The sequence below is a fragment of the Monodon monoceros genome, unplaced genomic scaffold (assembly GCF_005190385.1).
Source record: "Monodon monoceros isolate NGI ecotype Baffin Bay Population unplaced genomic scaffold, NGI_Narwhal_1 Super_Scaffold_10, whole genome shotgun sequence".
In the NCBI taxonomy this organism is placed as follows: domain Eukaryota; kingdom Metazoa; phylum Chordata; class Mammalia; order Artiodactyla; family Monodontidae; genus Monodon; species Monodon monoceros.
Genome location: NW_021703766.1, coordinates 53,170,020 through 53,182,037, shown reverse-complemented (window position 1 = coordinate 53,182,037; position 12,018 = coordinate 53,170,020). Strand labels below are relative to the sequence as shown.

Below are 12,018 nucleotides of genomic sequence, written 5' to 3'. Positions count from 1 at the left end.
TGCATTGCCGGTTTTGAGGGTACAATGAGTAAAAGTGTGCAGCAAAGTGAAGGGTATGAGGCATGCCGGGTTCTAGGGAAATAGGTGCGGGATTCCATGGGAATGAAGGAAATAAGGGTATGAGGAGTTTGGGGGCAAAAATGTTAAAGGTCAGTGGTTGATAAAACTCCTAAGAGACTTATTGTCTTTGAGGGATTAAAATGATAGTGAGGGTTTCCCTGATGGCGCAGTGGTTGAGAGTCTGTCTGCCGATGCAGGGAACGCGGGTTTGATCCCTGGTCCAGGATCCCACATGCCGCAGAGCAGCTGGGCCCGCATGCCACAGCTGCTGGGCCTGTGCTCTGGAGCCCACGAGCCACAGCTACTGAGCCCGCGTGCCACAACTACTGAAACCCACATGCCTAGAGCCCATGCTCCGCAACAAGAGAAGCCACCGCAATGAGAAGACCACGCACCACAAGGAAGAGCAGCCCCCGCTCGCTGCAATTAAAGAAAGCCCAAGAGCAGCAACAAAGACCCAACGCAGCCAAAAAAAAAAAAGACAGTGAGAGGAGGAAGGGGAATACGTGTGGGGTAGGCAGATGCTGGAAATATAGTGTGGCCCAAGGCAGAAATAGAGAATTGAAAGAGGACATGAAGCCTGGTGAAGATAATGACCAAGAGAAGAGAAAAAAAAAATGGGCACATGACAATGAGGAAGCTGGGAGAACGTTGGGCATGAGTGAGCCCAGGAGAAAGGGTCAGGGATAAGAGGGCTGTGGGTTGTGGATTTGGTTTATGAATTAGTTGAGGATGCCTGAGAGTTGGGGCTGGGGTCCTTGATGGTGTGGTTGTAGGGTACACGGGGAATGGGCTGAGATATCTGGCTTGGAAGTAGATGCAGGGTAAGAAAATAAAGGCTCAAATAATGTGGTTTGCAGGGGGAATGGAAGGTGAGGAGGGCCAGGCTAGAATCACATAGGAATGGATGTCCAAAAAGTGACAGGAGGGAGGTCGAGGATGCAATATAGGAGTCTGAAAAAGTTGAGTGAAGTTGAGGAGTGAATGGAGTTTGGTGCATGGCTACAGCTCACAGGGGTGGAGGCACAGAAGATGTATCTGAGGGAGGGGAAATACACAAACGAAGAGGGGAGGAATGAAACTGGGAAAGACGGAAGTGGCAATGGGCAGATTGGAGGCCACTATTTGATTTCCCATACATTAATTCTCCAATTTATGGTCAAATCACAACAGTCATGGATAGTTTCTAATTTCAGCTCAGGGAAGCAAAAATCTTGCTTATATAAAATGCCCCCAAAGCCACTTAAATAGAACATACGATGTAGGATGGAAGCTAAATTTGGGGGTAAATAACACAATAGCATTTCACTCTTCATTTGGGAAACCACGTAAAGGATGTGACTTCCATAGGTCATGCAAAAGAGGCTGTTTATTAGCCTCATGTAAATCAATGAAGTTAGAAAACTCCCTCACACCATATACAAAAATAAACTCAAAATGGCTTAAAGACTTAAATATAAGATAGGATACCATAAAACTCCTAGATGAGAACGTAGGCAAAACATTCTCTGACGTAAATTGTAGCAATGTTTTCTTAGATCAGTCTCCCAAGGCAAAAGAAATAGAAGCAAAAATAAACAAATGGAACCTAATCAAACTTATAAGCTTTTGCACAGCAAAGGAAACCATAAGAAATTGAAAAGACAATCTACGGACTGGGTGAAAATATTTGCAAATGATGCGACTGACAAGGGCTTAATTTCCAAAAGGTATAAACATCTCAATATAAAAAAAAAACCCAATCAGAAAATGGGCTGAAGACCTAAATAAACATTCCTCCAAAGAAGACATACAGATGGGCAACAGGCACATGAAAAGATACACAAAATATCTAATTATCAGAAACATGCAAATCCAAACTACAATGAGCTATCACCTAACACTGTATAGAATGCCCATTATTTTAAAATCCACAAAAAATAAATGCTGGAGAGGGTGTGGAGAAAAGGGAACCCTCCTACACTGTTGGTGGGAATGTAACTTGGTGCAGCCACTGCAGAAGACAGTATGTAGGTTCCTTAAAAAACTAAAAATAGAGTTACCATAGGATCTAGCAATCCCACTCCACGGCATATATCTGGAGAAAACCCTAATTTGAAAAGATACATGCACCCTAGTATTTACAGCAGCACTATTTACAATAGCCAAGACATGGAAGCAACCTAAATGTCCATCAGCTGTTGAATGGATAAAGAAGATGTGTTATATATACACAATGGAATACCACTCAGCCATAAAAAAGAACAAAATAATGCCATTTGCAGCAACATGGTTGGACCTAGAGGTTATCATACTAAGTGAAGTAAGTCAGACAGAGAAAGACAAGTATCATATGATATCGCTTGTATGTGGAATCTGAAATATGATACAAATGAACTTATTTACAAAATAGAAACAGACTCAGACATAGAAAACAAATTTATGGTTACCAAAGGTGAAGGTGGGGGGAAGAATAAATTAGGAGTTTGGGGTTATCAGATACAAACTACTATATATAAAATAGATAAAAAACAAGGTCCTACTATATAGCACAGGAAACTATAATCAATATCTTGTAATAACTTATAATGAAAAAGAATATATATGTGTGTATGTATATAAAACTCACTTTGCTGTACACCAGAAACTAACACAACATTGTAAATCAACTATACTTCAATAAAAAATAAAATAAATAGGATGCTTAAGTTTTTGGTAAATGTTTGTGGTAATATAAAAGTAAAAAACATAGGAAGAACTTTAATGATAAAATAGTTAAGCAATAAAATTATTCATGAATTACATTAGCAATAAACTATCAAAAAGTAAAATTAAGAAAGTAATACCACCTAAAATTGCACTGAAAACAACAAGATACCTAAGAAATCATCTAACCTGTACTTTAAAAACTATAAGCCTGGGCTTCCCTGGTGGTGCAGTGGTTGAGAGTCCGCCTTCCGATGCAGGGGACACGGGTTCATGTCCCGGTCTGGGAGGATCCCACATGCCGCGGAGCGGCTGGGCCTGTGAGCCATGGCCGCTGAGCCTGTGCGTCTGGAACCTGTGCTCTGCAACGAGAGAGGCCACGGCAGTGAGAGGCCTGTGTACCACAAAAAAACCCAAAACAAAACAAAACCTATAAGCCTGATGAAACAAATTGAAGACAACACAAATAAATGGAAAGAAATACCATATTCATGGATTGGAGGCATTAGTGTTATTAAATGATCATAGTCCCCAAGACAAGGTACAGGTTCAATGGAATCCCTGTCAAAATACCAATGGCATTTTTCACAGACTAGAGCAAATAATTATAAAGTTTGTATGGAAACACAGAAGACCCTGAATAGCCAAAATAATCTTGAGAAGGAAGAACAAAGCTGGAGGTGTCATGCACCCTGGTTTCAAACTATACTACAAAGCTTCACGCATCAAAACAGTGTGGTACTGGCACAAGATCAATGGACACATAGATCAATGGAACAGGATAGATAGAACAGAAATAAACCCATGCCTACATGGTCAATTAATCTATGACAAAGGAGGCAAGCAGATACAATAGGACAAAGACAGCCTCTTCCACAAATAAATGGTGTTGGGGAAATGGACAGCTACATGCAAATCTATCAAACTGGAATAATTTCTCACACCGTATACAAAAATAAACTGGTATATACATACAATGGAATATTGTTTATTTAATAATTAATAAATTTTTAATTATTATATGTATTTTTATTTTTGGCTGCGTTGGGTCATCGTTGCTGCGTGCGGGCTGTCTCTAGTTGCGGCGAGCAGGGGCCACTCTTTGCTGTGGTGCACGGGCTTCTCATTGTGGTGACTTCTCTTGTTGCAGAGCACAGGCTATAGGTGCACGGGCTTCAGTAGTTATGGCACGTGGGCTCAGTAGTTGTGGCACATGGGCTTAGCTACTCCATGGCATGTGGGATCTTCCTGGACCAGGGCTTGAACCTGTGTCCCCTGCATTGGCAGGCAGATTCTCAACCACTGGACCATGAGGGAAGTCCCTACAATGGAATATTACTTAGGCTTAAAAGGGAGGAAATAAAGACATGTGCCACAACATGGATGAACTTTGAGGACATTATGCAAAAAGACAAATACTGTATGATTCCACTTTTATGAGATATTTACAGAAGTAAAAATCACAGCAATAAAAATCACAGCAATAAAAGCAGAAAGGTGGTTGTCAGGGTATTGCAGAAGGAGAGATGGGGAGTTACACTTTCAGTTTTGCAAGATGAAAAGAGTTCTGGAGACGGATAGTGGTAATTTGGTTGGACAAAAATATGAATATATTTAACCACTAAACACTTAAAAAGAGTTAAGATTGTAAAACTGTATATTTTATTTATTATAATAAAAAATAGGAAAAAAAAGTCTTTGAGCACTGCCACAGGAGGTGAGGGCGGGGGAGAGTTTGATGAGAAAGTTGGAGTTAGTGGGGTATGACTGAGAATAGGTGTGATAAAGTGAGGTGGGAAGGAAGAGGGCACAGGGAAAGGGGGATATAAGAGCAAGATTGCGGAGATTCATGGAGCATGGGGGTTGGGGGATAAAGTGCAGGAAGAGAGAGACTGTAGAGGGTTAAAGTGTACACAGGGGTTGAAGAGTGCAGTGTGTTTAAAGCGCACTGTGGGACACAGGTCCTGACCCAATTGCTTTTCTTCCCTTCCTACCTCATTACACGTGTATCTTTCTTACAGCCTTGGCTGTACAGGAGTCCTTCTCCCAGCTTCCAGTTACTTTCCAGTGAGAATTGTTCCACAAGGAGACGTATTTTTGATGTGTTTGTGGGGGAGGTGAGCTCCACGTCCTCTTACTCCGCCATCTTGATCAAGAGGACTGAGTACTTTTTTCTTGAAGAGTCTGTTGCTTTGTCATTTTTTGTGTGTTTTCTGTCCTTTTTTTAATTGAATTTTTAAAAGTTCTCTATATACACTAAATAGGAGGCCTTTCTTGGCTCTCTCTCTTTATCGCTTTTTCTATCTTGTTGTCTTTTGATGAGTAGAAGCTCTTAACTTCAATACAACATCATTTGTCATGTTCTCCTTTATAGTCAATATTTTTGTTCTGTTTAAGAAGTCTTTTCCTATTATAAGATCTCAAAAACGTTCTTTGTTTTCTTCTAGAAAAATCATTTTATACCTTTAAATTTTACATCAGCAATCTATTCAGAATAATTTGTTATATGTGTTAGTAGTGACTTAAGTCTTTTTATCCATCAAGATAACACACTCCCATTTATTCTGAAAATGTTGTGTTTGCCTTTCTTTTTTTTTTTTTTTATTACTCAAAGAAGCTTTATTTTTCTATTTAGCTTTCTGACTCTGTGCTTGTGCTTTCAACACTTTCACAACGATTTTCTGCTCCTCAATGAGGAAAGTGCGCTTGATCCTGTCACGGACACATTTAGCACAAATGGAACCACCGCAGGCCCGGCTAACATGTTTTTTCGTTTTAGACAACCTCATAAGAACTTTAGGTCTCACAGCACGGACTCCTCGAAGTTGGCCTGGGCACACGCCACATGCGGATTTTGGTGCTTTCCCAACTTTCTTGGTATAAAGGTAAACAATTCTATTACCAGGGGTTTGGGACAGCCTGGTTTTGTTAAGGGCTGTATTGTAGGACAGCCTACGACGACGGTATGTCAAACGCTGAACCATCCTGAATGCCTCTAGATACCATCCCCGGAAGAGGTTGCCTTTCTTTTTATTTGCTGTCATCTATCATGGCCTCATCCAGTTTAACATCACCTCACCCTCAGAGCTGATTTTCTGTCAAGTCTCCTGGTGATTCAGGCTTTTCTTGTCTCTTTCAATCTTTACAACCCCAGTGTGCCACACAATCAAGGTTAGTCTTAGTACCAGAAATCTTCAGTGGAAATTTTTGTTTAGAGCATTGATTATTCTCATGTTTTAAAGGGAAAACTGCACCATGTTGAGAGACAAGTTTTGGTCTCTTATGTTTTTTCACAGCTTGTATCAGCTTCTGTCCTAAATTATCTTTTCAAGGATTTTTTGTATAACAATCAATTTCAGATAATGTCTGCAGTACCTCCTCCAAGGGAAAAGGACAGATTAATTACTGGACCAACATAAAAAAAATAGTGGCTTCCTCTGAGGCAAAATTTCGGCAGGTTTGTTGAGGACCAACTTTTAAATATTTGGATTTCTTAACCTTGACAACATACTCACTTGTGATGCATCCTGGGCCTCTTTGTATCACCTCTGAGGAACTTGAGGTGGACAAGAAGAATAAATGCAAACATGAAGCTCCTGCTGTTTACTATGTCATGAATAATAAAATCTTCTTTCTCAGACCCCAGAGGCTCATGCCTTCTGACAGCATCCATGAAGTTGACAGGACAATTTGTTATCTTGCCAGTAGGGTAAAATCTAAGACATTTCCTCACATTCCTTAAGAGTCATGAGGAGGAGGATGTGAAGCCGAGAGAGACAAGATTTTCTCAGAGAGAAAATTACAAATATCCTTCAGAATCCCAGTTAAGGGATAGGAGAATGCTTCCTAGAACAAGTGGAAATTTTCTCACCCAAGCTCTGGGCAACGTGAGAAAAGGACAGTCCTTTTCAACAAATGATGCTGGGAAAATTGGATATCCACATGCAAAAGGAGGTTGGACCCTTAACACCTCATACAAAGATTAACTCAAAATGGATCAAAGACCTAAATGTAAGACCTAAAACAATAAAACTCTTAGAAGAAAACAAAGGGCAAAAGGTTCGTGACATTAGACTTGGCACTGATTTCTTTGGATTTGACACCAAAGGCACAGGTAACACAAACTGAACTTCACAAAATTTAAAAAGCTTTTGTGCATCAAAAGACAGAATCAGAGTAAAAAGACAATCCACCGAATAGGAGAAAATATTTGCAAGTCATATACCTGATAAGAGATTAATATCCAAAATACAGAGAGAACTCTTAAAACTCAAAACAACAACAACAACACAAAAAAACTCAGAAATAACCCAATTTAAAAATTGGCAAAGGACGTGAATAGACACTTTTCCATAGAAGATATACAAATGACAAATAAGCACATGAAAAGATGCTCAACATCACTATTCATTAGGTGAATGCAAATCAAAAAATCAAAACTACAATGAAATACTATCTTACAGCCATTAGGATGGCTACTATCAAAATAATAGAGAACAATACGTGATGGCAAGAATGTGGAGAAACTGGAACCCTGTGCACTGTTGGTAGCAATGTAAGATGGCACAGCCGCTGGAAAACAGGATGGCAGCTCCTCAGAAAATTAAAAATAAAATTACAATATGATCCAGCAATTCCACTTCTGGGTACCTATACAAAAGAATTGAAAGCAGGGTCTCAAAGAGATATTTGATAGCTAAAACATGGAAGCAACCCAACTGTCCATCAACAGATGAACAGACAAGCGCGGTATATACATAAAATGCAATATTACTCAGTCTTGAAAGAAAGGAATTCTGCGATATAATACAACATGAACCTTGAGGAAGTTAACATTAACAAAGGGAACCCTCACCAAGACGGTGTCGGGAGACCAGCAGGGGGAGCTCTCACACGCGTACCACTGGATCTCAATACAGATTCCAGGAAGAGATGTTACCTTGCATCTCTGGCAGGAAGTGACGCTACTTTACTACCACCAGCAAGAGGAAGCAAGATTTTCTCATTGCCTAGCAACAGTTCAACCAATGAGAGACTGTCACAACTCAATGAAAAGCCACTGTACTTTGAACTCCCAGTTTCCGCCAATGGATTTTTTGTTTATAACAGCCCCTCCCAACTGCCCTTTCTCCTCTATAAAATTTTCCTCTTCTTTGCTTTACTGGACTTACATGTTTCCTCACAGGTGCACGTCCCAAATTGTAATTCTTTGCAGCTCCTGCATAAACCCATTTTGCTGGTAAAATAACTGGCTGTTTTAGGTTAACAAGGGCATTATGCTAAGTGAAATAAACCAGTCACAAAAGGACAAATACTGTATGATTCCACTATGTGAGATACTTATAGTAGTCAAAATCATGGGAGGCAGAAAGTATGAGTGGTGGTTTCCAGGGACCGGGGAAAGGGGGAAATGAGGAGTTATTGTTTAATGGTATAGAGTTTGTTTTACAAGATGAAATGAGTTACAGAGCTGAACGGTGGTGATGGCTGCACAACATTATGGATGTATTTAATACCACTGATCTGTATAATTTTTAATGGTTAAGATGGTAAATTTTATGAGCATTTTTGCTACAATTTTAAAAATTGGAAAAAAAAATCCAGGGACTTGTTCAAATGAGAAAATCTAATAAAGACCCAATCCCAGGACCTGGCTCAAGCAGCCCTTCTCCCTCAATGTTTTAAACATCACACACCTGTGGGTGAGTGGGGTTACAGGCCTGGTAGAGCTGGATTTTCCCCACTCAGCCTCCAGGAAGGTAAAAGAAAAGTAGCTCCACATGTCACAAAATCAGAAACTAGAAGTTTGAGTTGGCTAGACTCTGATTTCAGATGGATGGAAACATGTGACCCTGATACTCTTCATGGTGAGTAGCTGCCCCCTGCCCCCAAGAGCTCCTTACTTTCCCAATGGAGGCTGAGGAGCTGGAATCTACCCCCCACCCTGTAGTTTAGCCTTAATGAAAATGAGTGGTTCCCATTCTGCTGTTCCCCTACCCTGTGTGTATATACTCTAGAGTATTAGGAAAAATAGACCTTCCAGCTCCAAGTGTGGGGAAGCAGGGGAGCTATTAGGAACCCTGGTGTGGGCCTTGTTCAGCTCCCTGCACCAAATGAAAAGTGTTGAGAGGTTACTGCCCTTCCCTTAATATCTCAACCTAGAGTCTGGGCAAACAGTTCTGTGAGAAGGGTAATGACGCATGAGTATGTCTGTAGTAGCCCCAGCTATTTTACTGTTGAACACTGGCCAGAAGAAGAATGAGCAGAGGACAGGCCTTAAAAAACTGTAAAGGAAAGAAGACATGCTATTTGCAGGCTTGGGCAAGAAATCTTTTCATATTTTCGAGCAGCACTCAAGTCTCTCTCCAGCCACTGGATGGAAATGGCTTCCAAGCTAGGGACACAGAAATTGACCCCTGACTTGGGCAAGTTCTCCCCATTCCCTCCCTTTACAAGGCAGCACCACTCCAAAGACGTTCAGGGACAGGAACATTTTCCTAGAATCAGTTGCACTGTTGTTGCTGCAGTTTAGAAAATACAATCAGTGTCCAACAGAAGTAATTCTGGAAGGGTACTGAGTGGAGGTATCTATTTGAAGATTTTTATATATATATATATATATGGATCCTGGGAAGAGCAGGTAAGGCCTAGAAACATGTCAGGGTCTGTCTTACGATGTTACTCCGTCTGGAAACAAAATGAACTTGACACTGACACCTCGCCCCCAGTGGCACTATGGGAAATAGGAGACCCTCCCTATGGAGATTACATGTCTGTCTTGACGACTTCGTTGCAGTGTAAAGAAATCCTCCAGTAATGGTGGGAGTGTTCATGAGGTAACCACATGCTGCCGTAGTGAAAATGAGGCAGAGAGTGAGAAAGCAGCTGAGATAGAATGAGTAGGAAATGAATGAAGGGGGAAAAGAACAGCCAGGCTGGTGGGAATGAATGAAAACACCCCCATCACCTTCATCTTCACCACCCACCCATACACACAAACAGATCCAGGTCCCATGTCCTTGTGGCTCAGGGATGAACTCTAGGCACACTGATGCATCCCTGCAGAAACGTGCATGGAACTTGTCTTTAAGCACAAAGACGTCTGAGAGATGTTTTCAGGCCTGTCATCACCCATTTGGGAAGATGATCCCAGTGCCTTCCTTCCATCCATACTTGATGACAATATTTAGAATCTTGTCCTTCTTGTTAACAGTTTGCAGTCAAGAACAAAGCGCCTCCTTGTGGCCCTTATCTGCTTGGGCAGCCATGGTAATTCTCCGAGGAGACACATGCATTTCATGCACCACAGGCTGACCTCATGAGAACACAGTAATTCTAGGGCTCTGCTAGGACCTCTACTCAGACTATTGAAGTTAAAGCAGCCAAAGGTACCAACTGGCTCCTCAAACTCATCCACTTCCAGGTCATCTAGGTCGAAGCAGTTGAAGGGCTGAATGGAGAAGCTGGTGGTTTTAAAAGAATAAATAAATAAAATCCAGCCAAAGAAGTGGAGTCATCAGAAATGGTGACAATGTTACTTTGGGGTGGGGGGTTCTCATGAATGGTGTTGTGGAAGAGGCCACTGGAGACAAGTGATGAACCAATGCTGATTCAAGCCTGCAGGGGATGAGAAATTAGGGCCTCGTAGCTCATTCCGGCTCCACCCCGGCCTCTTCACTCTGACCAGATCAAGGACTTGAAGCAGCAAACATCAGCTCTTACAGAAAGGGTCAGCTTACAGAGCAAGCGAAGCCTGGGGCCTGGGAGTGCTGCTCGTAACAATACACTTAGTATCACACATTCATCATTTTATTTCATTCTCCCAACTTGAAGTTCATAAAAGCCAAGTCACCCTCTAGGTGGAAAATATAGGACTGGAGAACTCAGAGGATGGGCCCCCAGGGCCAGTGACCTCTTCCATGTACTCCATGGCTGAGGCGCTTCTCAACAAATGAGAGTGGGTGGATTAGAAGGGCCGTGTGACTGACCTCAGGTCACATGAGTGGGAAATTTCTTCAAAAAAAAACAAAAAGAAAAAAAGAGCCATAAAGAAACGTTAAGCTAAAATAAATAAATAAATAAAATTTTAAAAAGAAATGTTAAGCTATACTCAGCAGACTATTAGTAAATCTGTTAGTCATTTTGGAACTATTACAAATATTTTATGTGCCTTTCTGATATACGGAATGTGTAATTATATAACATATACTCTATGATACTTACATATTTTATATAATTATATTTAATGTTTCCAAATATCCTAAAATGTAATTATAAGTATTATATAATTATATACATATCCTGCAATGTGAATAAAACAAATGATTATGTCAATGTAATTAAAAACTAAGATTTTCAGCATAAAAGACAAAAGAAGTACCATAAATATAAAATCAAACAGATCTGGGTTGTGATCAGACATTCTGCATTTCTAACAAGTTCCCAGGGGATGCCAAGGCTGTTGGTCCATTCCGCATTCTGAGTATCAAGATTCTAAGGTTCTGGGCTTCTCTGGTGGCACAGTGGTTAAGAATCCACCTGCCAATGCAGGGGACACAGGTTTGAGCCCTGGTCCGGGAAGATCCCACATGCCGCGGAGCAATTAAGCCCGTGCGCCACAACTAAGCCCGTGCGCCACAACTACTGAGCCTGCAAGCCACAACTACTGAGCCCACGTGCCCCAACTACTGAGCCCACGTGCCACAACTACTGAGCCCACGCGCCACAACTACTGAAGCCCACGCACCTAGAGCCTGTGCTCCACAACAGAGTAGCCCCCACTCGCCACAACTAGAGAAAGCCCACGTGCAGCAACGAAGACCCAACTCAGCCAAAAGTAAAATAAAAATTTATTTTTTAAAAAAAGATTCTAAGGTTCTTGTATTAACACGAGGAGGATAAAGGTTTTGATTGTTAGACTTTGATATGTTGGTTATGCGTCTGCTAATTTCTAGGGCAGCGGTCTCAGCTGGGAGGGATTTTGCCTCCTAGTGCATAAATGCCACGTTGGAGACATTTCTGGCCATGGAGGAGGTGGGAGGTGTTACTGCTAACTAGTGGAAGCTGGGGATGCCGATAAATTTACTACAGCACAGCCCCTACAAGAAATTATCAGGCTGAAAATATCAACAGTACTCAGGTGGGGAAACACTGTTCTAGGGGAACCACTAAAAGAATAAAAACAGAGTCTGTGGATTCCAAACCAGGAAGAGAGGAGAAAAGAATTGGTAAAACAAATCCTAAGTCGTAAAACAAATCGTAAGTCAATCCACA

At 41.3% G+C, this 12,018-nt stretch overlaps 1 pseudogene across 1 annotated transcript; it reads right to left on the bottom strand.

The window, feature by feature from the left end:
* Positions 1–5,333: 5,333 nt before the first annotated feature.
* Positions 5,334–5,758, bottom strand: LOC114907455 (annotated as a pseudogene). Its single transcript, XR_003796743.1, has one exon. The product of XR_003796743.1 is annotated as a 60S ribosomal protein L34 pseudogene (transcript).
* Positions 5,759–12,018: the final 6,260 nt, after the last annotated feature.